At 38.5% G+C, this 24,197-nt stretch overlaps 1 protein-coding gene across 1 annotated transcript in view; it reads left to right on the top strand.

Annotated features, from left to right (window-relative positions):
* INPP4A (inositol polyphosphate-4-phosphatase type I A) overlaps positions 1 to 24,197 on the top strand; it is a 110,501-nt gene that overhangs the window by 30,484 nt on the left and 55,820 nt on the right. Inside the window, exons 2-3 of the mRNA XM_062487870.1 lie at positions 9,804 to 9,863; positions 15,843 to 15,987. The gene's annotated coding sequence lies outside the window, so the exon portion shown is untranslated. The remainder of the gene's footprint in view (positions 1 to 9,803; positions 9,864 to 15,842; positions 15,988 to 24,197) is intronic.

Below are 24,197 nucleotides of genomic sequence, written 5' to 3'. Positions count from 1 at the left end.
ATTGTGGACCAAGTAATTAATGTTAATGTTTTCAAAAGACATTTCAAGAACATACTTAACATCTAGAAAACAAGAGGACAGGCCCTGAAATACCTAAAAACCACGGTGGTAGCCCCTAAATCAACACAAAACTGAAGACATCCTCTCCATCTATTTGTCCATAGACCCTTTGTGTAACGGCTGACCACCAGGGAAAACTCCCTCTGATTTATGTCGTCCTCATGTCCCTCTGCTGCTGGGATGCCACTAAGGGAAAAAGAGCAAAAAAGTCCAGACCTGCAAGATAGCTAGGCAGTTTGCTCTATGGGAGTTGGAGAGCTTCTGTGAAGAACTACTGCAATTCTAGTAGTGATTGTTGTGATACCATGTCAATAATCAAGCTGCATTTGATCCTTCTTTGGAGGGATTTTGTAGTAAGTATAACAGGGCTTGTCAAAATCTGCCATCTAGGCACCATGAAAGCTGGGTTTTGTTACCTTAAGATGGCTTTGTGTTAGGCTGCAAAGGTACCAAGTGGCATGTGAAGAAGCAGAAGCTATTTGGATTATTTCACTGGTACTTTTGGCAAGACTTGAATTGTGAGAGTTCATGATCTCCTTGGCCTTTCTTTTCTGTAAACCCAAACAGAAGATCCCAGCTCTCTGTTCTCCCCTCCTGTTGCTAATAGGAACATCATGGCTGTTTTTCTCATCTCTGCATTACTACAGAGCCATGCTTTGTTATTTTTGCCTTCTCTAAAGCTTTTGTGAACTTCCTGCTGAAATTAAGCCCCCTTTTTGATTCTCACTTCAGCTGCTCAGATGTGGATTCTCTCCCCTTGTTAGGTTTTCCAGCTAGGAAAGCCTTAAATGCCACAAAGCTCATGTAATTCAGCACTTCCCTTTTACTCCTGTGCTGCTTGTGTTCCAAACAAGAGGTGCGATGTTCAGGCTGTCCTTTATTTGTTTCTTCCTTTGTAAAACCTTCTGCTTTTTTTGTTTGGTTGTTTTTTTTGGTGGCTTATTTTGTGGCCATGCTCTGTGTTATTCTGCGCCCTTTGTCAGCCTTCCTGACAATCAGGGTGGGAGCTGCTGGATTAACTCTGATCCCTTACGGGTTCTGCCCTCCCAGTCCTTGAGCAGAAGTTTCAGTGGCATCATCCTTGGGCACGTTGCTCTACTTCTCCCTGCCATGACAGCAGGAAATGGCTGCAGGAAACAGAGCTGATGCTATGGGTAGTAGGTGGAGAACTGAGGACCCTGGAGAAAATAAAACATTTCTACAAAATTCTTTAGTGGGAGGAAGCACTTACTCTCTTATATTACACAAAAGCTGTGTTAGCAATGATTTATAACTAGCCCTGCCTGATGAAGAACTTAGGGGAAATCCAGTCGTGTCATTGCAATTCAATTATGTGAGTCATCTTTTATATGAGTGATATTTTTTTATTGTACTACAGTTTTAGCTAATGATCAACCCAAACTGGACCACTGCTATATCAGAAGTTGAGTTTTACACAGAGTATAATGTAAAAGATGGCTCATGCACTGAATAAAGATTTATACTTTTGCCCCAGAAAAAAATGGTTGCAATATTTTCTGTGGTGATATGCTGTTTGACATTAGACTTCCTGAGAAAGGACTCTGCAGTATATGAAAAAGCAGCATCTTGGTGTTTGTGTAGTACATCCTTGTCAGAGAGCAGCACAGCATTTCTGTTTTCAAATAGAAATTTGAAATGGAGGGAGGGAAAAATATTTATGAGTTGGTTTTGTTTTTTTTTTACAAGTTTTTGCTTCCTTTTTTTGCACGTTTGAGATAAGCCCATGTAAACTGGAGTTATATTGGAATAAAATCCTTGCATGTGAGCAGTATGAATAGCACCATTTGCAGTACTGGACCATCTTGTTTGTTGCAAAACTCCTCTTTTTATTTCTGTAATTTTTAGAGATGACAATTTTCACATGAGTTATTTTTGGGGTCTTGCATAAGTATAAGCATCTAGAGGTCATCTCTTCAGCCCCTTTTCCTGTTTTCTGAAGAAGTCTTCTTGTAGGGATTAGGTTTGTTGCCTGATTTTAAAGAGGAAGGGGAAAGAGTGGTTAAATTTTTGTTTATAGTGTGTCTTGAAAAGCTCTTCACTTAATCCTGGGGCAGGTCAAGCAGGGGGACACAGAGGGAGGCAGTGAACATGTCCTGTTTGCCCTGGAAGGCCTGAACTGTTAGAGGGGCTCCCACCTCTTTGTGCTGCATGAGCTTTTGCATCAGGCAAAAAAGTCACGGTCTCAGTTTTTGTCTGTTTAAACCTTTGTGTATTTTGAAGCTTGTGCTAGTTTAAATAAAGAGTGAATGGTACAGCCTGTACTCTGGGTATAACAATGATAGTCCTTTCATTTGCCTTCAGGGTCGGGGTTTTCACTTGACTTCATGACTATAGTCCCCCTGTCCTGCTCCAGAGTCAGAACCAGTGTAAGGATGAGGGTAGTTCATTTTGCTCTGGTTACATGAGGTTATGGCCTGGATTATGATGGCATGTTATTTCTGTGCAGAATTGTCCTTTATAGGGATGCAGAAATCTGGGCTTAGCTCAGTTTTCGTTTCAAATTGATGCTTTGCCTTTAAAGCAGCAGAGTACCTCTGACTCAAATAAACAGCACCTAATTGGTAGGATTGATGTCTCACATATCTGTGAATTGACCTTCTATGTTCAGGTGAAACACAGTTTAAAGGGTGTGGGTTCATGATCCTTAATTCAAATCTACTTTTTAGATAAATACTTGATAGTGTCAAATAACAAAGCAGCTACAGGCAGAGGTGAATAATAGAGCATGCAGGTTATTAGGGCAGCAAAATTTTTGCTGTTAAAAAATATAAAAATAAACACAGACTGCAATATTCTGGATTTTACTAAATGCCAGTAACTTCATTGGGTTTCCTGTGTGTGATAGGTGAATGTACTATAAATCCCAGATTCCTGAAATACAAACTGCTGTAAAAGATTTCTTCTGTCTCATTTCAGAAATAGACACAAGTGTGTTCCGACTTCACAGTGTAAGATTTATTTTTTTCCAGGCTTCAGTGTTATTTCTGTCAAGCATTTGGAAGGGCTTCTCCTGAGGATACATGGAGCAAAATGGTAAAATGTTAATTTTTATAATGCACATACAAGGACATGAAATAAATAATGCCACACTGACAGTGTCCTCTGTTGTTTTGTGAAAACTTGGAAGAACTCTTTTGAGCTCTGTATGTGATAGCATGGTGGATTTGTATGAAAAGGGTTGTGTCACAAGTATTACTATCACTAAATATTAGCATCATGGTTCTAAATGCATGACATAAAAATACATGCTCACTGGCTACAGTGAGCTCTTTCTGTCATAAACTCTCTCAAATGTGGGTGTCTGGGAAAAGTTACTTAAATTATTCTCTGTTCCTGACAGAAATTGATGACTTTCAATTGTGTTTTGGTAAACAGGAGGTAATGAGTAATAGGAAGAATGTAGCCGTTGTGGTTTTGCCTACATAACAAAGATTTCTCATAATTGTCCCATAGCTTTGTAGATTCTGATGAGAACATGGTATTATAGCACTGATACTTCTACAGAAAACTGATTTTACCCAGGAAAGTTGCATGGAAAAGTGACTACTCTTCTGCTGGTACGTGGTAAGAAAGGCAGATTTTGCTGGCATGTGGTAGGAGAGGCAGAGTGCATGGGCATAGTGGATAGAGATGAGCACCTTCAGGGTACAGAGAGCAGCAAGAGGCAGGCCTGGCCGGGCACATGGAAAGATAAACTTCCATTTGCACAAGTGAGAGTGTGTGTGAAACAGCTCCTTTTATGTATAGAAGTGAGGGAAGGCTGTCAGGGTCTGTGTATCTGAGGAAGGGGAAGGGTTTGGCTTCGGCACCCATGTTGTCTTGATTCTGACTTCATTGTAAATGCTTTGCTTTTTTTTTTTTTTTTTTTTTTTGGAGGTGCAAATATACCTAATACCTCAAGAAGAACTGCATGTTCTTTTCTGTGCTTGTTAGTGGGATTTATATTTCAGATATCTAAACATCACCATAGTCTTTAATTTCATAGAAAATCAAAATATCACAAGGGGCCACTGGTAACATTTTATTGTGGGTGAGAAAAAAATTTGGCACAGGTAAGAATTGTCTCATTAAAAACCAGTGATGTCTTTAAATAGCAATTATATGTAAAATTTAGCAGAAAGACAAATGGAGAACAGTACACTTACCAGTGAAGATCTGGTTAGCTGGTGTTATCTTTGTGAAAAGTAGGAACAAGAACTCTAGTAATTTGACTCACTTTGTGCAAAGATTTGATCTCCCTTTCAGTCATGAGCAAGGCATCCATGATAAATGGAAAGAACTTTTTCTTCCTAGCACAGTGCTTTATTGTCACTAGCAACATTTGCAGACATCTAAAAGATTGCTGGGGAGTTATGTGTCAAACAGGCATTTGGGAGGGCTGTAGTAGCTGATCAAGGAAGAATGTTACAGTGTGCAGCATTTCTTTTTGAAAGTTTGACATCTTTCCCGACTTCCCTAGAACTTGCATTTTTTCCCCTGTTCCTTTGTGATTCACATTTCTGAGAAAACAGCCTTCAACATGACTGCTATATGAAAAGTTAATAATGCAGCTAGATTTCTCCATATTGTGCTGTATGTTTCATGGCTGGAGTACCCAATGTTCCCATTTACATGAGCTCTTGAGCTGCATTTGGGGACTCATAAAATGAACATTACAAGGTCAGTGCAGTAAGAAAAACCCACCTTAATGTCTCAGCATCTTGGGACTTTGTGTAAGACTGAACATCCTCAGAAAATTATTTGTTGGTTACACTGCATGAAGATAATTTCCAACCATTGTTCCTTGGATGCTTAGTTTTGCAGTGATGTATTATCTAGCTTTGAAAAACATTGTTTGAAAACATTGCCTTCCACTATAAAAAAAAGGGGAGAGGCATTGTGGGCATTTGGTAGCTAAGTAAAATGTGTCTTACTACGACAATGACAGAATAAATGAAAGAAGAGAGTAAGAATTTTAGATATCCGACACCGTTCATTTACTGTCAACACTACTACAGAACTGTTCACAGTTGGTGCACCATGGTCCTGGGTGTCACTTCATCTTTTTTGGATAAACACACAGCAGATGGTTGGGTCACTAATGCTTATGAAACGAAACCATGTCTTCTCTTTAGTATGTAAAATACTTTGCACAAGGATCTACTTGTGCAGACTGCTTTGACCCTGAGGCTGTCTTGTAATCCTCTCTTCCTGGCTCCCCATTTTGCAGAACTGCACTCTTCATCTAGACTGACTTTGTGGAGGTGTGTATTTGACATGGCTAATGTTGGGTCATGCTCTGGGTTGTGACTCTGTGTGTTCAACCTGGGGAGGTATTGCTGAGTTCTCTGATTTTCTTTGGATAAAAATCAGGTCCAGAGCAAGGTAAATTGTACCTGTGTTTCTGCCCTACAAGAAGTTGTGACTCCTTCAGGAATGCAGCCTAGCATTAAGAATGCTAAAGCACTGCTGCAACCAAGTGATAGAGTTGCAGACGTGTCTTGTTTCTTCACAACCAGGAGCTGAGAATAGATAAAATTTTAATGTTGTATACATAATGTGCACAGTACAGGTTGCATACACAATGCAAGTGAATCTGAAATAATTCTGGGGAAGTGGGATGAAGACAAGGCAAGTTTACTCTTTTTCTAGAGGATATATTTTGGTGTAATGGTGATAATGTCTTGTGTAAGTACTGCAAAAAGAGGTGCCATATTGATCACAATAAAGATTTGCTCAAAATAAAGCAAGTTTATTTTCTTTATGTTCTTATGTTTCCTGTAAACTGGTATTTCAAAATAGGAAATGAAGAAAGAGTCCAGGAAATCATATATGGTTGCAAGAGAGTTTAGGCAATGCAGTGTTTTATTTGCCCCAAAGCAAAAGAGATCAGACAGAGCACAGCAGGACACTGTATTTTCTATCTTCTGTCTGCTAGAAAAAGAATATGCTGCCTGTGTTTGTAGGCTGATTACTGGAAACTTGAGCCTTTAAAATATGTTTACAGGAAATATTTTCTGAGCTACACCAGGTCTAACAACTTGCTTTGAATGATCATTTGTTTGCAGCTCTGCTGTCATGTGGTTCATCCTCAGCTTCTTTTCCACTGCAGGGGCTCTTGCTCCTCAAATTTGCCAGTGTTATCAGCATACAGTCCTTCCCCATCTGGAGCTTGTTAGAGAGCTTTGGTTTTGCATTGTACCTTTTGCAAAGTGTTCTATTTTGCTCTTTTTTTCTGTCCAAATATTCTGGGGAGAAGTGGGGTGGGGTGGTGGAGTCTTTTGTTTGCTTTTGATGTACTGTACTTGGAATTATTTTTTTTTAAGACGTTTAGGTTATACCAACATGTGCCATTTTGCTGACAGATAGAAGGAGGGGAAAAGTGAGGACAGGCAATGGGAGACAGTAGTTTAGATTGGCACAGTTCTGGAGGGGATGGCACATCTGTTGGACTGAAACTGGACAAAATATATCAAGGCTAACCACCAGTCAAAGTAGCTTTTTTCCCTGATTAACTAATAGACAAAATCACACCTGGTATCATGGGTTGCAGGTACCCTTCAGAGGTGTTGACACCACATTTAATTGCAGAGGAAAAGTGTTAGTTGTGTCTTCCTTCCTGGAATGATTTAGCTGCTATTCAGTGAGTCAGAAAGAAAGAAGAAGGGAACATGGAGGAGAAAGTGAGGCATTTCCAGTGGGAGCCTATATACTCCCTGTTATTTTTATGTTTGGTTTTTATAATGTAGATGTTTTTCTACAGAAAATAGTGTCATGCACTTCACTTTCTGCAGTACTTTGGAATAATGGTGTGGCAGATTTAATTGAGAACTGATGTTTTCCTTATACTTCCTGGATGCAAGTATAACTGATTGGGGAGAATAAAAAAAGCCTCACTGTATATAATTTCCTTACAGTGAAGGATCTGAATGGCTTTTAAAATCTGGCAGCAAGCTCTAAGGTTTAAACTGCCATCATCAGTCGATTATTGCAAAACAATTTCTGAATGGTTTTAATTAAGCAAAACCATGCTGCAGTCTTTAGTAGAATGTTGTTGGGTTTTTTTTTTTTCTGTAATGAAGCTGTCTTAATGCAAAAAGCCAGAGACAGAAAGCAGAACATGTAAAGAGGTCCTTTGACCTTAAAGGTCCTTTGATACAGTACAGTATGTACAGTACCACACTCTACTATGGCTTTACTGCTATTACAGGGCAATATAATTTAAAAACTTTACAATGTGGGGTGAAAAAGGGCGACTTGAATTGGTGCCCAGTCAGAATCATTCACCTGCAAATGCCATTGGCATCTCTGGGAATGTAATACCTGGGCACATGCTGCTGGTCTTCAGTTTAGTTGTTATAGCTAAAGCTGCACTTTGACAGTTCTTAATTAGGTACCAGAGCTGGAGTGCAATTAAAAACTGTGGTTGTGTCAAAGAGGGGAACTTAAAGACGTCCTGTAGAAATGTAGTTGAAAACCCAAAATTGCTTTCAGAAGAGGGTGCAGAGCCAGAGGGCATCTACAGGAGGTCAGACCTTGCAGAGAGATTGGTAGGTAGGTCTTGCTTTCTCTGCTGAAGTTGAAATATTTTTTTTAAAATCTCACTGATGGGCTAATTTTAAAACACATCACTAATCTTAGTGTTGCTTTGCAAGATGAATGTGACTTGCTGAAAATAGTGAACAAGTTACAAATATAACTTGGCAGAAAGAAGCTCTATGTAGTTACTGTGTCATGTTGTCTCTATTTTACAGGTACCTGAGCTAAGCCAGTAAGTTGAAAAGGATTTCCCTGTCTCCACAGAACTAATCTGGTTTTTTTTGTCACAGTGTTGTAAATAGAATTTTTAGATTCCTTTATTATCTCTGCCATTTTAATTTCTTCCTTTAAATTAAATTAATAACTGCCAGGTTTAAGTATTTATATTAGATGTCCTGAAGGTGAGTGGTAGTACAGTATATTACAGGATTTTATTGTAGTAGGTCCACAGTATCAGCCCTTGATCTTGTGACTGTGACTGGCAATGACTTGCTTTGGGAGTAGCCTTCATGGTATCTAGGAGCTTGCCCTGCTTTTAGAGTGGAAAAAAAAAAATAACCATACTAAATAAATACAGTTGAAGTTATAAAGGATGTTAAATTGGAACTTTGCAGCTGAATTTGCCAATGTAAAAAGGATTTTAAATAGTATATGATTTTTTTTTTCTGATAACTTGCATATCACGCTTACGCCGAAAAGAGTTCCATATAATGTTAGATGTCTCTGTCCTCGTGGAGGGCAAAAAGCCAGGGTTAATGAAATGCTTTGTAACTTCTCATCTGAACTGATTGACATAGATGTGAACCTCGAGTTTGTTCTGCCTTCACCTTGGACAACGAAAAGAGAATATAAGCTGCTTTGCAGGCCACTAATATGAAGGGGTATGATTTTGTAGAGAAGTTTTCGATGCTTTGCTGTTGAGTCCGTGAAAGCAAAGGGCTGAATGCAGTTTTCTGAGTCCTTAAGTTCGGTTACAACATTGGCATAACACTCCTATTATATGGAAAACAAGGTTACCCTTGGCTAAACTGTCTTTATTCCTTGTTATTATTCAACTTGGGTTTGTTACTTTGCTAACATCCTGTTATCTTAACACTTTTTCACCTCCAGGGTGAAAACCCCTGTCATCTATCTGTGAAGAGCAAATTTTAGCTCATCTTGGCTTCCACTTTGCTGAGTTTAAGTATTTTTGCAGAAGGTGGCTCTTCCTTGTCTGCACAAGCCTTTCTCTACATGTTGCAGGCTGAGCTGGATGGTGTCCAGCTTATTGTAGCAAGTGTTTCTGACTTAGTCTTATTGCTTCTTCTTCTAGCAACAGGAGCACATAGCTGGTATGCCCTAGTGAAGTATCTCTTTTTGTAGCTGTGTTATCTGACTGGAAGGCCTTCTTTCTTAGTGTTTTTTTTTTGGGTTTTTTTTGTGTTTTTTTTTTTTTTTCAGCTGGTAAGGTCCCAGTTGGTAGCAGAAGTTCTTCTTAGTCTGTAGTGTGCTGTTGTATCTTAGTATTTTTTAACTTCTTGCTTTTACTTCAGTCCCGGTTCTCCTTTGTTAGTTTTGCTGTAAACTGATAAATTGCATCTTGATTATTGAATCACACATTTGAACACTGCTTTATGTATGAATCTTTCCTGAATTTAATGTTTTGAGGAGTGCTTTGCTTATGACTGCATTTTTCTGTGAATTAAGGATTTATCTTTCTTAATCTTACTGTATGTATTTATGTGGTTGTCCCATCTGTGCATTTTAATAGAGAAGCATCTTCTCCACACAGGAACCTGTTGACTTGTCACAGTTTTATGGTACCACAGTCAAAGATTTCTAACAGGCTCTGTTGAAGAAAAATGCTAGATATTTCAGGTTAAAAAATATGCTGGAAAGTATACTATTTGAAATGTTTTGACCTTAAGATAAAAAAATTGATCCGTAGAATTATTTGCTACCTCCCAGTTATGCAGACTTTGTTCTCTCAGTGTAAATAAAGAAGTGAAGGTGTGAAACTGAATTAACAATTTTTTTTCAAGTGATAGAGAAGCTATGTTATAAATTGTTAACACTCAACATTTTTTCACAGGATTTTAGTGGTTTTGTTCCTGTACTTATTACTTACTGCACCCCCCCCCAAAAAAAAAAAAAATCCTATAATACTAGCCTGTTTATTTGGATTGATTCAGTCAGAAATAATTTGTCCTTTTTGTGTCTTTCAGACTTCATTAAAAAAGAACTGGATACACATGCAGAATTTCATTTGTCAAAGGTGGAGTAAGGTAAGATAATTCTAGTGATTGCTACTGTAATGTGTGATAATCTGTTGACACTGAAGGCAAGGGTTCAAAGATTCATCATAAATTAGGGGCAGAGAAATCTAAAGCAACTTCAGCCTTGGAAATAATGAAGCACTGCCAAGATTCGATGATCTGCTATCAGTGGCATGCTTTTACCCTATGGTTTGCATTGTGGGTAGTTCATTATATTGGCCAGGGGTTTTCTGTTCTTATTTCATTGCCCACAGAAGTGAGGAGGTTCAGTAGCTAGTGACAGTAGGATATGTTTTTATTTGGACAAATTATGCATTTCTGGAAGTCTGTGAGGTTTAAAGTAGAGCCTATGCTGAAAGGCCAATATTTGTTGCCTGTTTCCACCATAGGAACAAAGCAGCCTTCCTTTAGTTTTTCTCCTGAAACATCCAGAGATGGAAGAAGGCAGGTCTGCCTGACATTGAGCATTGCTGAAGCATAGAGCACTGTCCTTTAGAATGGGAACTGAACCCTGCTGGGCACTTGACAAACATTTGTCAAGTGTTTGCTACTCTACAGTGAAAGACCTGCTTTATGTCCTGTGGTGTGGCAGGGTGCAGAGGCTAATAGTCACATTACTAGGTCCTGAGAGAGAAATCTCTGTCCTGGTGGAGTTCCTCTTAAGGGAAGTGAGAAGACTCTTGGCCACTTGTTTCCAAGCAAAGTTCACTCGGATGACTCCTCTTGCTTCCTGTGTGCAGAGCAGCTCTGTTTTGAGCTGAGCAGCTGCTTCTGGTATTCCAGAGAGTAAGAGAAGTTGGGCCACATATGCTGATGAGATGGGGGATGTGGCCTGAACTGCAAGGCAGTATGAAGCAGACTAAAATGAGTCTTTTGGTAGAGGCAGGAAGTTTTGCTGGTGTGGGAATAGGAGGTAGTAAGAGGTGACACAGGATGCTCTTGGTCAAATGCGATGCTTATGGTTGCATGCAGAAATTGAGGGTGGATCTTCGTGTCCTTGTCCCTGATGTAGTGCCCTCAGTGCCCTTTCACAGAGTTCAGCAAATGATGAATGGCAGAGTCAATGGTGAACAGTATTGACTTCTCAGAGATGTTATTCCCCTGCTCCTGCTAAGGGAGATCAAATTGTAAGATCAAGCAGACAAAGTCAGCAGATGCACTTTCTCCTGCAGCATGGCTTTTCTTGCGTTAAGTGTGTGTTTTATTGCAGACTGAGAATCAATTACTGAAAAGTCTAGAGAGGTGTGCTGCCATGATTGTTCCTACATCTGAAATTAAAGCAAATGGTCGATGCTGTGGACTCAGTTATTTAATTGGGGCAGAATGGAATAGAGTGCACAACACAGTGCTCTAGGGGCTTATGTGTAATTTTTTTCCTTTCAACATTTTGAACTGCTCAGTGAAGAACAACTTGGGAATCAGGCATGCACTTACAGATCTTTCTCCATCCCAAGAAGGTCAGGATGAAGTTGCCAGCAGCAAATTAGCATTGCCAGAACCTGTAGCTATATTGTGACTTTAAAGGAATTGCAGTAATACTAGTCATTCATACTATCTTTCTTTCTTTTGTTAATCATTGTCTTCATTGGAAAAGAAATGCCTGAGGCAATCCTTCATCCAATGCACTGCTGCTTCTTGCTGAAGAAATTAAAAAAGAATTGTCATTCTACCCCAAGACAGCTGTGACTTTTCCCCTGTGGGGTCCATCTCCACACTTGCAAAGAAATACACAATAATAATAGAGCTAAAAGTCAGCATTTGGGGCTCCCCTACAGAGGCACCATATCATCCTAATTAAGTGTTTCTTAAATAGAACCCTGGCTGTGTAACTCACTCCACATTTTTTCAGATTACGCTACCTGCTTGAAGCTTTGTGTTAGAGTAGATCCAAAGAGGAAATAAGAGAGAAGGAAAAGAGAATGACACCACTTCTGTTTGCCTGCTTGCTTGGTATTTTGGTGCATACTTTCTTTCCACTGATGTAAATTTAGTGGCTTCTTTATTAAGAGTCAATGTCCGTGCTGCATATGTAAAGCTCCACATAATTATTTTGATTAAGGCTCCTTAATTATGAATAAGACACAGTGACATATTTGGAAAATGTGCCCTGCTAAAGTATATACTGGTATAGATGATGAGTATACAAACAGCATGGGTGACTCACTAAGAAGAGGTGATCATTAATATAAGCACAGCAAGCTGCTTTATGATTATTGTTAGCTTTTACTGCAAGTTTACTATCTGCTTTTACAGTTTGGGGTTTTTTTTAGCAAAAGGCAGCAGTATTTTCTAGTTTGTGCCTTTTTCCTTCTTGACAGTTTGTAAAATACAGATGCAGAGCAGGCCACGTGTAACTGCATGGCTGTGTTGAATGTGCAGTGGTCTTGTTTCTTAGAGCATAATGTTCATCATCCTCTTGTTAATGCTAGATCGATTCATGCCCCATGTCAACATGGCATGTATAATTGCAGTAACTGCACATGCAGTCATTGCATAATGTGTGCATTGGACTTTCTGTAATATTCTGTATTCTATTAGAGGTTTTTCTGACTGCTGGCTTTAGTATGCAGAGCTAACCATAGCTTTTAGCAGTGAAGAGAGATGAAGAACTGAGTTTGAATAATGTTACACAAAGGTGTAATGGTGTTGAATAGAGCCTGAATGCAGGGAGAGGGAAAGAAAGAAGAGTAAGAGGACATGATGTCACATAGCTAATGAGAACAGCTGAAGAGGGCACAGCAAGAAGGCAGAGGCAGAATTTCAAATGTTTCAAGTGTGTGGAAATGACAGTGATCTGTGAGCTATTACTTTGTTGTTTTTCTGTCTTCCTTTGCCTTTTGTCTCTTTTTATAAATATTTTCACAATAATTAAATATTTCTATAATTTATGCTATTATATTTTGTATCATACAATAGTCTATAAATATTTTGTCTATATTATGTTCTGTGCAAGCACAAAAATGGAAATTTTTCTGGAATTTAATGCTACTCTTACATCAAACCCTTTAAAGTCTTCAGAACTGTGTCCTGTCCAAGCTTGCATTCAATTCAATAACATTAATTTTACTGCTGTGTTTGCCTTTTAATTATAAAGCTGTTACAATGTTTAAATTACAAAATTTCCAGTACCTAATTGTTAATAATCTCAGTACTATCCTTGGGAGATACATAGATGAACTACCACAGAATAATAATGAAGGTTTCAGTAATAATTATTTCACTAAAACATACTGAGAGAATTAACAATCTGAACTATCTAAACCAGCCTTCAAAACCAGCTGCCTACCATGCTACTTTCATTCTTGGAAACTCTGCATATGGATAATTTCTTACTTCATTAATATTTTCCTTTTAGCTAGGAAGATGAGATAGAAAGTGACTGTGTAGGTCCTTAGGTACAGGCTTCTCCATATCAAAAGGTCTGGATTGTGCAGTGCAAACACTCGTGAACACTGTATTGTGTCCAAATGCATGGACTGCAATAGCTTGAAGGACTGCAGTAAAAGAACAAAAATCTGCAGTTTGCTTCAGACTGAGGCATGGTTAGCATGTTACTCTCTGAAGAATAAATAGCAGAGTAGCCTCATAGTTATTTTTAACTTTAGTGCAGAATTTTTCATAACTTTGGGGAGGTCAGGGAAAATTTTCAAATTCATATCTTTAATCTGAAGTCAGACATCTCAATAAAAGTCCTCGGTAGACACTGAGGATCTGCAGCCCTTGGTAAAGTCAGGAGCAATTGTCAGTGATCTGAGTTCTCCCAAAAAGTCAGGTCAGTCTTAAAATCTACACTAGGAGAAATCTTTTCTGCCTATTTCAGTGGAGCTGAAGTTTATGGGTATATTTCTGCTCATGTGCTACCCCTAAGCTCAGTTGCCTTGCTGAACCAGAATTTATTTGATCATAGAATCCCATGAGTTGGAAGGAACCCACAAGGATCATCAAGTCCAACTCTTGATCCTGCACAGGACAGCCCCAAGAATCCCACCATGTGCCTGAGGGTGTCCAAATGCTTCTTGAACTCTCTCAGGATTGGTGCTGTGACCACTTCCCTGGGGACCCTGTTCCAGTGCCCAACCACCCTCTGGGTGAAGAACCTTTTCCTAATATCCAAAGTAACCTTACTATCACAGTTTCATACCATTCCCTTGGAATCCTGTCGCTGGTCACCAAAAAGAAAAGATTGGCTCCTGCCCTCCCACTTCTACCCCTCCTATTGGATGCCCCATAGCTATTAATTTAGCACAATTAGACATTTTTAGCCATGATATTCAAAAGAAATCTTAACTGCTTGCCTGTTTTGACTGTTGGGTGATGTGCAGGCAGCTACAAACCTACTTCTAAAGCACCAAGTTGCACAACTCACACTGTTTGCTATTTGAAGAATGAATCAATGAGTATTTTAAAATTCAGGCCAGACTTGTCTGAAGGAGGCAACACACACAAATATTACCTTTTAACAAGATGATTACTTTCAGCTCAAGGCAGAGAAATGAAGAAGTGGGTCAGAAAAAGAGCTTAAAATTGCAGAATAAGGAAATGTTTTGTGCTTTTAAGGGTTTATTTTTGCATTTTTATGTCAAGCTGGTTGAGATACCAAAATGCTAAAACAAGAAGAAGAGGAAGAAAAACAGCAATAACAAAAAATTCTTAGAGCATGTTAACAGTTTTCTTGAAATGAATAGTGTATTTATTCTTTTAAAAAGCTTTTGAATATTATCAAGAAAATCATCATGCCTTATAACAGAAACTTTTCCAGATGTTGCATGCTCAAGTGACTCAAGTGAACAAAAAAAGGTCTACATGAACTTATTCAACAGTTTGTGAATATGAAAAATTGTACTGAATAATGGGGGTATTGAGGCTTGTGTAGCAGAATCCCACAAACCTTTCAGATTTGTGCTGGGATTTCCCATAGAATCATTAAGACTGGAAAAGGCCCCCAAGGTCATTGAGTCTAACACATATAATGTTATATAAGAGCTTTAGCTATATCCTGTGTTTTTGTGGTCTCAGGAGGTTTCAGGAAGTCTTGGGTGTTTTACACATGATTTTACATTTCTGGGAAGAAGCATCCAGTATTTCATCTCTCATATTTTAAAATCAATCAGACTTTCTGGCTGTCACAATGGACTTTTAAGTTGCTCCATTGGGAGTTTCCAATTTGGGAATTCCTTAGAGTACCATTTTTATACGTGATTGAAATACAGATGCATTACTAAGATTTTTTTAGAGGATTTTTATTACTCATATTTATTGAATGTTATATATATGGAAAATATGATCTAGGCAACTTCAGGCTTATTAATTTGACCCTAATAACCTTAGAATTTTTTGAAGGAATAAATAATTAAAGACATGGGAGTTGAATGGCAGCAATCTATTTTTCTAAGATAGGTCATGTCAAACTGGCCTAGTATCTTTTTTTAATAAGAAAGTAGGTTTTCTAGAAAAATAAATGGGCTAGATCTGGTCTCTCTGGATTCTACTGAGCCATTTAACATGGTGCTGCATCAAAAATACTGTTCAAGGTGGAGGAAGATTAGGTTAGTGTAAGAGCTGTAAATGCACCTGAAGAACTGACACAGGAGAGACAGAAGGAGGTAGATATATGTGATGAATTATTCTCTGGGAATTGACTTGTTTCATTTTCTTGAGGCTTTTTTGTTTGTTTTGTTCTTTTCTGGAGCTGATATTGTTGGCATGGTGTACTGAAAGCAGGCTGTTGAAACTTGTGGATGGGAGGATGTTAATTTCTAGTGCGCAGTTTTAGATGGAGTGACTATGCAATTAACTGGACAATTAGATAATACTAGAGGGATGGAATTCAACCCAGCAAAGTGTCAGGCCACACATTGTCATGAATTCTCTTACCCAGTTTAACCTTGGTGTCCAAATTACCAGAATGACAGTCTTATGTAATCAGTGGAAAGAGGCAGATTTTTAATTAGGCACCCAACTCCTGCTTTCTGTCTTGACTGTTAACAGAGCCTGGGCACCTGACTGGCATCAGTGATGAATGCCTGAAACTGGATGGTGCTACAGTCTCAGCTTAGGAAGTAATGCAACAACTTTTCCTATGAAGAGGGAGTTCAGCAATGGAAGATTTTGAAGGAGAAAGGCCTATATGAGGGTAAGTGGGTTCAAGTTTGTTTTTAGTCTGTCAATTTGACACCGTCGTGAAAATGATGTATGGGGTATACAGGCAAGTGTCAAAAAGGCATTTTTCCAGTTGAGGGAAGGCATCTCAGCTGGATGCATTGGGGCTGGGACCTGATCTAGAATAAGTGTGCAACACTTCTTGCAGTACCTGAGAAACTTCACCTCAGTATGTAATAGAGGCAGAGAAAACTGAAAGAGAGTAGAATTAGATTAGATATGTAGAAGTAATTTTTTATGGTGTGAGTGGTAAGATATTAGAACAGGTTTTTCAGAGTCCCATGCAACCTGGCTTTGAACACTCCCAGGGATGGGTCTAGTGCAAAGTGTCCCTGCCCATGGCAGGTTTAGTTGGTCTTTAAGGTCCATTCCAACCCAAACCATTCCGAGGAAAACTGCAGGGATGATCAAAGTACTTATGTTACAAGAGCAGCCTGAGAGACTGAGAGCTGTGTTGGATATGTCAGGAAGACTGATAAAATGGGAAGGGTAATTGCCACAGCTCTGCTGCTGGAATTATGGGGAGATTTGAAACGTGGCTGATATCAGCTAGGTGACAGCCAACAAGTAGGATGTCTGCAGACCATCAGAGGACTAATGCAGGTCTATGTGCAACATTCTGGTACTGTAGGAAGATTATGATATCAAACCAGAAGTGTCTACTTGCGTGATTTAGAGGTGATGTGAACTGAATATATGGTATGTCTTACTGATTGAGTTTGTGCATTCACCTAGCACGTGGATAAAATGTGTAACCAACACAGAATGCATAGTGATAATTGCATAATACATGCCACAGAAAGAGAGTGTTTTATGTACAGTTAGGGACAAGCTTAAAGATTTATGAAGGTCATGATTGCTTGGATTCTTTAGACTAAGGCTGTTTGGCAGCTTGTGCTCTTTGATATCTCCTAGAGTTTCTGCTGTATTGCACAGTTATTGCACAGCACAGGGAAGGCTGTGTGGTAAATCAGGCTTTGAGTGAATTTGCGGGGCTGGACAAAGGCGTGTTAAGCTTAGCCTGTGACAAAGATACATTTAGAAGCTGACTGCTGGATAACAAACTCATAGCAAACTGAGAGAAAAGCTTGGTCTGATGTGAAAGCTGTGGTTGTAGATCCCTGATGTGCCTGTAGTGATAAGTGATGGATGCAGCACTTACAGTCAGTGACAGCCCTTGCCCCAGATACCTCCTTACTTTGGCAAACAGTGAAACTTAAAACTATGTTCATGGAGAGCTGCCCTTTCCCTGGATGCTGGTTTGTCCCAACACTGGCTTCAAAAAGGAGTTGAATCCTTTGAGCAAGGGTGAGTAATGTGCTTTCTGCTCTTTTGCAAATCCTGAGTTGCTCTAATTGGCTTTGTCAGCTATTAAGAGATTGATCAGGTTGCTCTTTACCAGAAATCTTCATAAAATAGCAGAAGGAAAATACTACAGCAAGAAGAAATTTTAATGTACTTCTGGCAGCACTATGTTTAGTTCTCTAGTTATTTGTTCATTAATAAGGGCTCAGCCTGTGATTCTGAGGCTTTTAAGTGACGAGAAATATTGGGAGAGAGTAGTATGGCTTCTCCTTTTTTTTTTTCCCTTCTGCTTTGTAATTGATTATTGTGTAGTGGTACTAAGTTGGTATTGTTCTGTGGTAAAAACAATTGTATGATGATGTCATAGTCCTTACCTGGAAAGTTTCCACAGTGAAGAAACTCTGTTTATGCACAGAATTGTCAGTATTTTGGAAGGGGGTTGTTCTGTTGGAAACAGTGTGCTTTGAATGACAGTTCAAGAGGAGGGATGACAAGGAGGGGAGGATTGAGAAGATGAGTGTGAAAATGTGTCAGGGCTCTTTCAGGTTTATTTTTTATTAGAGTCATGGTCAACTACCTTAGATTTGGAATCTGTCCCAGTTTATATATGACTTCTTTTTTTTCCCTCTATTCTAGGTTTTATTTAGCTCCAAGTCTTGTTTTTCTGGCTAGTAAACTGGGGGTTTATTTTGAAAATCTGTCTAAGCCTCTTCCTGAGAGACAAAACTTGGAGCATCTCAGGTCTGCATGGCTGTAACTTAAAAAGATACCCAGAAAAACTGGAAGATGTTGAACATCACTTGAAGATGTTTCTGGAAAAGATTATAAGGTCTGAGGGAACCCACCTTGAAAAAGATATCTTGCAGTCATATTGGGGAAGAAGAACAGAAGAATTTTCAGCAAACCCAGATTCTTTGTGTGTGGGAATGGGGGGGTGAGGGGGATGGTGGCGGATCAAATAGGCACAATCTACTGTTGTAGATCATTACTACACATGAGATGCTGGAATGTAAATTTAATCTTGTTTCTAGTCTCTTAAGATAGCTGTTTGCAAGTTAAAAAAAATGACCTTTTTAAGATTCCTGTCCTTCCCTACTCAATTCTATCTAGTTGCCTATTTTGCTTGCCTTCAGTACAGTTCAGTGAGGTGAATCCCATCCAAAGACTGTGCCTCTTGCTTAACCTTTTCATAGCATGGTGCTTAATCAAGGTAAACACAGTCCTTATGCTTTGTTCATACAAATTCTTAAACAGTAATAAAAACCTAAATATTTTTCTACAACAAAACTATGTGAACTGGTGAACTCTGTCTCTGCTGAGCTGTGCGCAGTACAAGAGAGAAGGTTGTTCCAACTTATTTACATATATGTAATGATATTTTAAATAGCATATTTGCTGTTAGGATAGAATATATGCTATAAAAACTAAAAATAAATTTTGCTGAGATATTTTGGGGGTTTGTAGTCAAGCATGATAGAGATAATTTATTCTTGAAATGTGTTTATGTTGATTTTGTTTTGAAACAAGAATATATACAGCTTGTAGAATGTTTATGTTTGAGATTGTTCTGTAATTTCTGTATTAAAAAACCCCTACATTTAATGCAGTTCCTGCTAAATTTTAACCCCCAAAATGTCTAGAATGTGTAGATACTCTGAAATATGTATTGTAGCACAGACCCTTGTAGTAGCTTACTGTCTTTGAAAACATTTTAATAATAAGCTGTCTGAAATGATACGTTTGGCTTTTCTTCATTTTAACATGAGTAAAGAAGCAGAAAGAGTTTTAAAAGTGCTGCTCAGCTATTAACACCAAGCTATTTTTACTGGGACTTCTGAACATTGCTCTGGTGTTTCTAAGTGGAGGCATTTTCACTTATGGTTGTGCATATTCTCTTTGGAGACTTTTAGCAGAAGAGTAATGAGTATCTTCACGTACCAGTCTAACAAGGTTTAAACTTGGCATAGAATTTCAATTATTTATCAACGTAGTGATTTTGATGTTTCTGTTGTTGCTGACGAGAAGAGAAAATCATCATTGCTTTATTCTGTTATTGTTTTGTAGTTCATAGGCTTTAGAAAGAAGAACTGGGTAAAAATAAGATATTAGAGTTTAAGGACATTTTACATATTTTTAACAATAAGGTAGGGGATAGTATGGTCATTTTTCAAGTCAACAATGATGCACTATTAAACAGATGAGCTCTTTGCTCATCCTTGCTAGTTCAAGGATGAGTTCTTTAACTATGTACTTAAATGGCTGTTGAAGATAAATTCTGAAAAAAGTCTGTTGTGAATATTTAAGACATGTGGCATGTATCAATAGTTTGACAAGTAGCATTTAGCTTCTGAATTACTTAAATAATAATAAAAAACTTTAATAATTTTCTGATATTTCTCCATTAATCAGCTTTGAAAAACATATACTACCAGAAGAAAAGCATTTTCTATTTTGGATTCAAAGTATGACAAATCAGCATTGTTTTGTGTGGTGCCTGTTGGTGCATTTTAAACTCAAACAATGGGTTATATGTATTAACCCATTTGCTTTAATGGGTTAAGTAATAGTTATGAAATCAACCCTGCCACATAGGGTCTATTTGTTTGAGAAGGAAGGCTGGGAGATAAATGCTTTCAGATAGTATTTGATATGAAAGGAGGAAAAAACTGAAAGAAAAAGGTTTTGAGGACTGTTTTTTAAAGGAAGCTCTGCTGGGAGCAAAAGTCAAGCTGAGGGGCAGTGGTTATGGATACAAAGGACAGAACAGAACAGATGCCCAGAGCACTGGGAATGAATGGTTTCAGTTGATTGTGTTTTGCTATGTGTTTGTTGATATTTATTCAACTTCAGGGGTTGGTACTCCCGCTTGTCTGTAATTGAGAGTTTGGATATCTTGCTGTGCAGTGAAGGAAAGAGACAATTGCAGACAAAAAATATCTCATAATTTTTTCTTTAAGTCTTAAAGCAGCTTGTAACTGTCTCAGCACAGCTCCAGTCATCTGGTGCCACTCTTGTGAGTCTTGTTTAAAAACTGTGCTTCTTCCCCTTCCCTAGGAGCACCAAGAAGTACCAATATGTACTTGGCATCCATTACAAAACATCTTTCATTAGACTAGACTAAATCAGTTTGCTAAATAGGAGCCTCACAGAATAGGAAAGATCTCTTCTTCGTCCAGCTGCATCCATCACTACAGAGATGACACTGGCATATTGTAACTTAATGTTTTGGCTTTGAAATCATTTGGCACAAAAGGATTAAGATATATCTTGTCCTGAGGTCAGTTTCCATGTTAGTGATCAAAAAGGAAAATCTGAACATGAGAACTGAAAGATTTTGGTTTTTGAAAGTGCCTGGAAAACAGACAGGGCAATTACCACAATTACTGGTTTTCTAGAACTGAGGAGAAATTCACAGTATATTTTGCCCTGTTGAATCCTGCATTCTGAGTTGTAATTTTGGCACATTAAGGACTCCTTGTATAACATGACAGAACGTATTAGGAAAATCCATTTGGATAAGTGTTTGTAAATTCTATTCTTACTTATGCAGGATGGGCCTGGGGACTGTCACTGGTGAGGAAAATTGAATATATTTTAATTGTAATTATTTGGTTGCTGCTATTGTCCACTCCCAGGTGATATAATTTTATCTGCAGTTGTAGAAGGCAGATATTGCTGCAGTTTCATTACATATGCTTTTATGCAAATGTTAATAAATATGTTAACTTTTGCATCTTCTACCTGACTGTACAGTCAAACTTCTATACCTTCTCACCCCCTCTGGATCTCTGAAAACACTCAACTGTTTGCAAGACCATAATTTACGGTACCAATCATTTAAATTAGCCAGACAATTTATGGGGCTTAGGTCATATAATAACTTGTAGAGTGTAAATGAAGGATAGAGGACAGTGTTTTTGTGACTTTTACAGTCTTTATTGTGAACTGAGGTTGTATACCTGACATTCTCTAGCACTCAGATAATTTCATGGACAAAATAAGGATGCAATTTAGTAGCTCATTGCCTGTAGAGTGCTCCTTAAAAATCTTGTCTGTATTACCCCAGAGCCATCCCTCCTGAGGTACTTAGCCACAGAGGTAATCAAAATGGAAGAATTAACAAAGTGCTTGTTAAATACACAATAATACCACTTTTTCTGCGTCATCCTTTAGTAGCTGGGCTTTCACAGGACTTTGACACTGTTGTTGATTCAGTATTAAAAGGTCAGGGCTTCTCTCCTTCATTTCATGCAGTGATTCCTGACTTCTTCCTCACAGGTAATGCCAGGCTGATTTTTTTTCCTAACACACTTTGTTTTGGATTAGCAAATGTGCTAATTGTTTCTAACTGTATACTTTATGAACTATATTCTTTATGTGTATACTGTATACTTTATGTATATACTTTATGCTTTTATTTGCCCTGTAGGGTATCAATTATACTTTGTTTTGGTTTTCTTCATTGAAAAAAGATTGCATTCTTAAAAAAAAAGATTGCTTTCTTTTTTTTTTTCTTTCTTAATTGCATAAAAAAAGTTATTAATAGACTTTCCCTTTTCAGAACTGGAAAACACCCAGAATGACATTTGCTCACACTTTCCAAATACAAATTTGCTTCTAAATTGAGACCAAACATGGAAAAATTTAGAATGTTAGGTGAATATTTTGTGTAGCTCTGAACAGATGGAAACAGTTGTTTAGTTCTTAGAATGTTTAAGCTGATGGTTTTAAATTGTCCATGAACTATGCAAATAAAGTTGGTGGGAAGTGACTGAGGAATACAACCCACGATCAGTGCTTTAAATTAGCTTGTTCTTCCACTGGAAAATTTTCAGGGCGTTTTCAAATCAGAAAAGATTGAAAGCTATTGATAACTGAGTTTAATAATGTCCCATTTAGTTTTGTCAAGCAGTTCTAGCTTATTTCACTTTTAAAAGTTAAAACATTTGCTGTTTTAAAAAAATAGTTTGACGACGATGTGTTACAGCGATGTCCATGACTCACAATATCTCTGTGGGCAGACAATCATATTATATTTTCAGTGGAAACAGATATATTGTGCTTGTAACATGGAAATTATCCAAATGATCACAAACTGTCCTGATTAGCCTCTTATGGCTAGCTCTCATTCTTGCATCTTTAGTCTATAAAAACTCTGTAAATGAAGCTGTACGGTAGAGAGGAGATCTGCAGGACCTGAAAAGGCTGGAAACAGTAAAACTAGTGCCTCTAACTGTTGAAGATATTATCTCATAAAGCACGGGACTGCAGCATCTGCTGGTACATGTAAACAGTGAAGAATGGCACAAAATTCCACATATGTACTGTTACACTCAGAATCTTTTTTATAGAAGTGCAAAGATGAAACCCATGTTATATTTAAAGACAAGTAGTTGTTGTTATTACAATTAAAAGTCATTCCAGTCTGATCCAGGAATCATTACTTGGCTAGATCAAATAATTACTGGAAAATAAATTATACTTCTGTATAGGGTAAAGTCTCAATAAGTAACTATGCAGCTAAATTTATTGAACACATAAAACATCTGCCTCTATCATGCCGTAATGCTCATCTTTTTCCTCCCGCTCTGGACTGTAAGGTGGTTTTATTCTGGCGGTGTGTATGAGCATCCAAAGGACTTCAGATACTGAAGGAGCTGAATATCTGAGGAATATGATGTTCATGTTGGTAGTTTCTTCTTCTCCGCTCTAGGATCCACTTAGGGTCATTTTTATATTTGCTGACAAGTTTTTGAACTTGGTTCTTATTTCTTTGGTCTGCAGCTCCAAGTTATGTCCAGATTTACTGTATGTGTTACCATACGTACAATTGATCACTCTAGGACCAATTTTGCCCTGCCTTACATCTGCAGTTCTTTAAGTGACCATGGGTGAAGTAGAGCCACAGTCCCTTCAAGTGCCAGCTCTGTACCCTCTCTCTTTTTATCCCATGCTTCTACTCCATCCTGTCTCCAAGTCTGTCTCCAAGAAGGCCTCTGCTATCATACCAGGCCTTTATTTTTCTACACTAAATCAGTGTGTTGGCTTGTGAAATGATGATGGTACCATGCAAATATAAACAAAAATAAAAACAAATCAGCCACAGACATCTGTGCAGTTGGAAAACATTGTCATCACAGCTGAACCAAATTTAATTTCAGGCTAAAACAAAAAGCAGGCAGGCAACAGAAGTTAAATCAAAGCAAGCCTGAAAAACCTAAATGCTCAGCATTTGCAAGCCCTGCTGCAAGGCTTCTGGCCAGTCATGGTGATGGCAGTGTGGTGTCTACAGGGCTACAGGATAACAGAGCTTCAAGGGCCAGCAAGGGACACTGGTAACACATTGTCCATTGTGTTACCTGCAGACCTTAAATATAGGCAGGTGTCAGCTGGTGTGATGCCCAGCTCAGAAGTTCTCGGAATACTTGTCAGCTGAATGTGGGAGTGCAAACATGAAGATGCCACACAGAATACCAGTGCTGCTCCTTATACTGTTTCATTCAGCCTCTAGCATTGCCTGCTCTCAGAGAAGACTCCAGGCTTGATTAAGCTTTTGTTCCAACCCAGTCTTTATATCCAGCTGTTGGTCCCACCCTTTGACTGGCAGGTGCTGCCTCTCCAGCAGAAACAGTGGATGTAGGAACATGTGCCCACACTGTGATGCAGTTCAGTAGCTTAGTTTAACCTGTTGCTGAAAGTGGTTTCAATGAGGTGCTGGACTGTAAATGCAGTGTGGCTGAAATGTAGCCACCTGCTCTCATCTGGGCCTGAACAGCAAGACAGGTAGCTGTGGGCAAAATGATCATTTCTGCTGCCTTGCTGTGGAGGTTTGACTGCTGAGGTAGGCAGCATGCTTATGAATTTCTGATAAAGCGTGGT

Source organism: Cinclus cinclus, chromosome 2, assembly GCF_963662255.1.
Source record: "Cinclus cinclus chromosome 2, bCinCin1.1, whole genome shotgun sequence".
Taxonomy (NCBI): domain Eukaryota; kingdom Metazoa; phylum Chordata; class Aves; order Passeriformes; family Cinclidae; genus Cinclus; species Cinclus cinclus.
The sequence above is the reverse complement of the archived record's forward strand: the minus strand, read 5'-3'. Positions and strand labels throughout refer to the sequence as shown.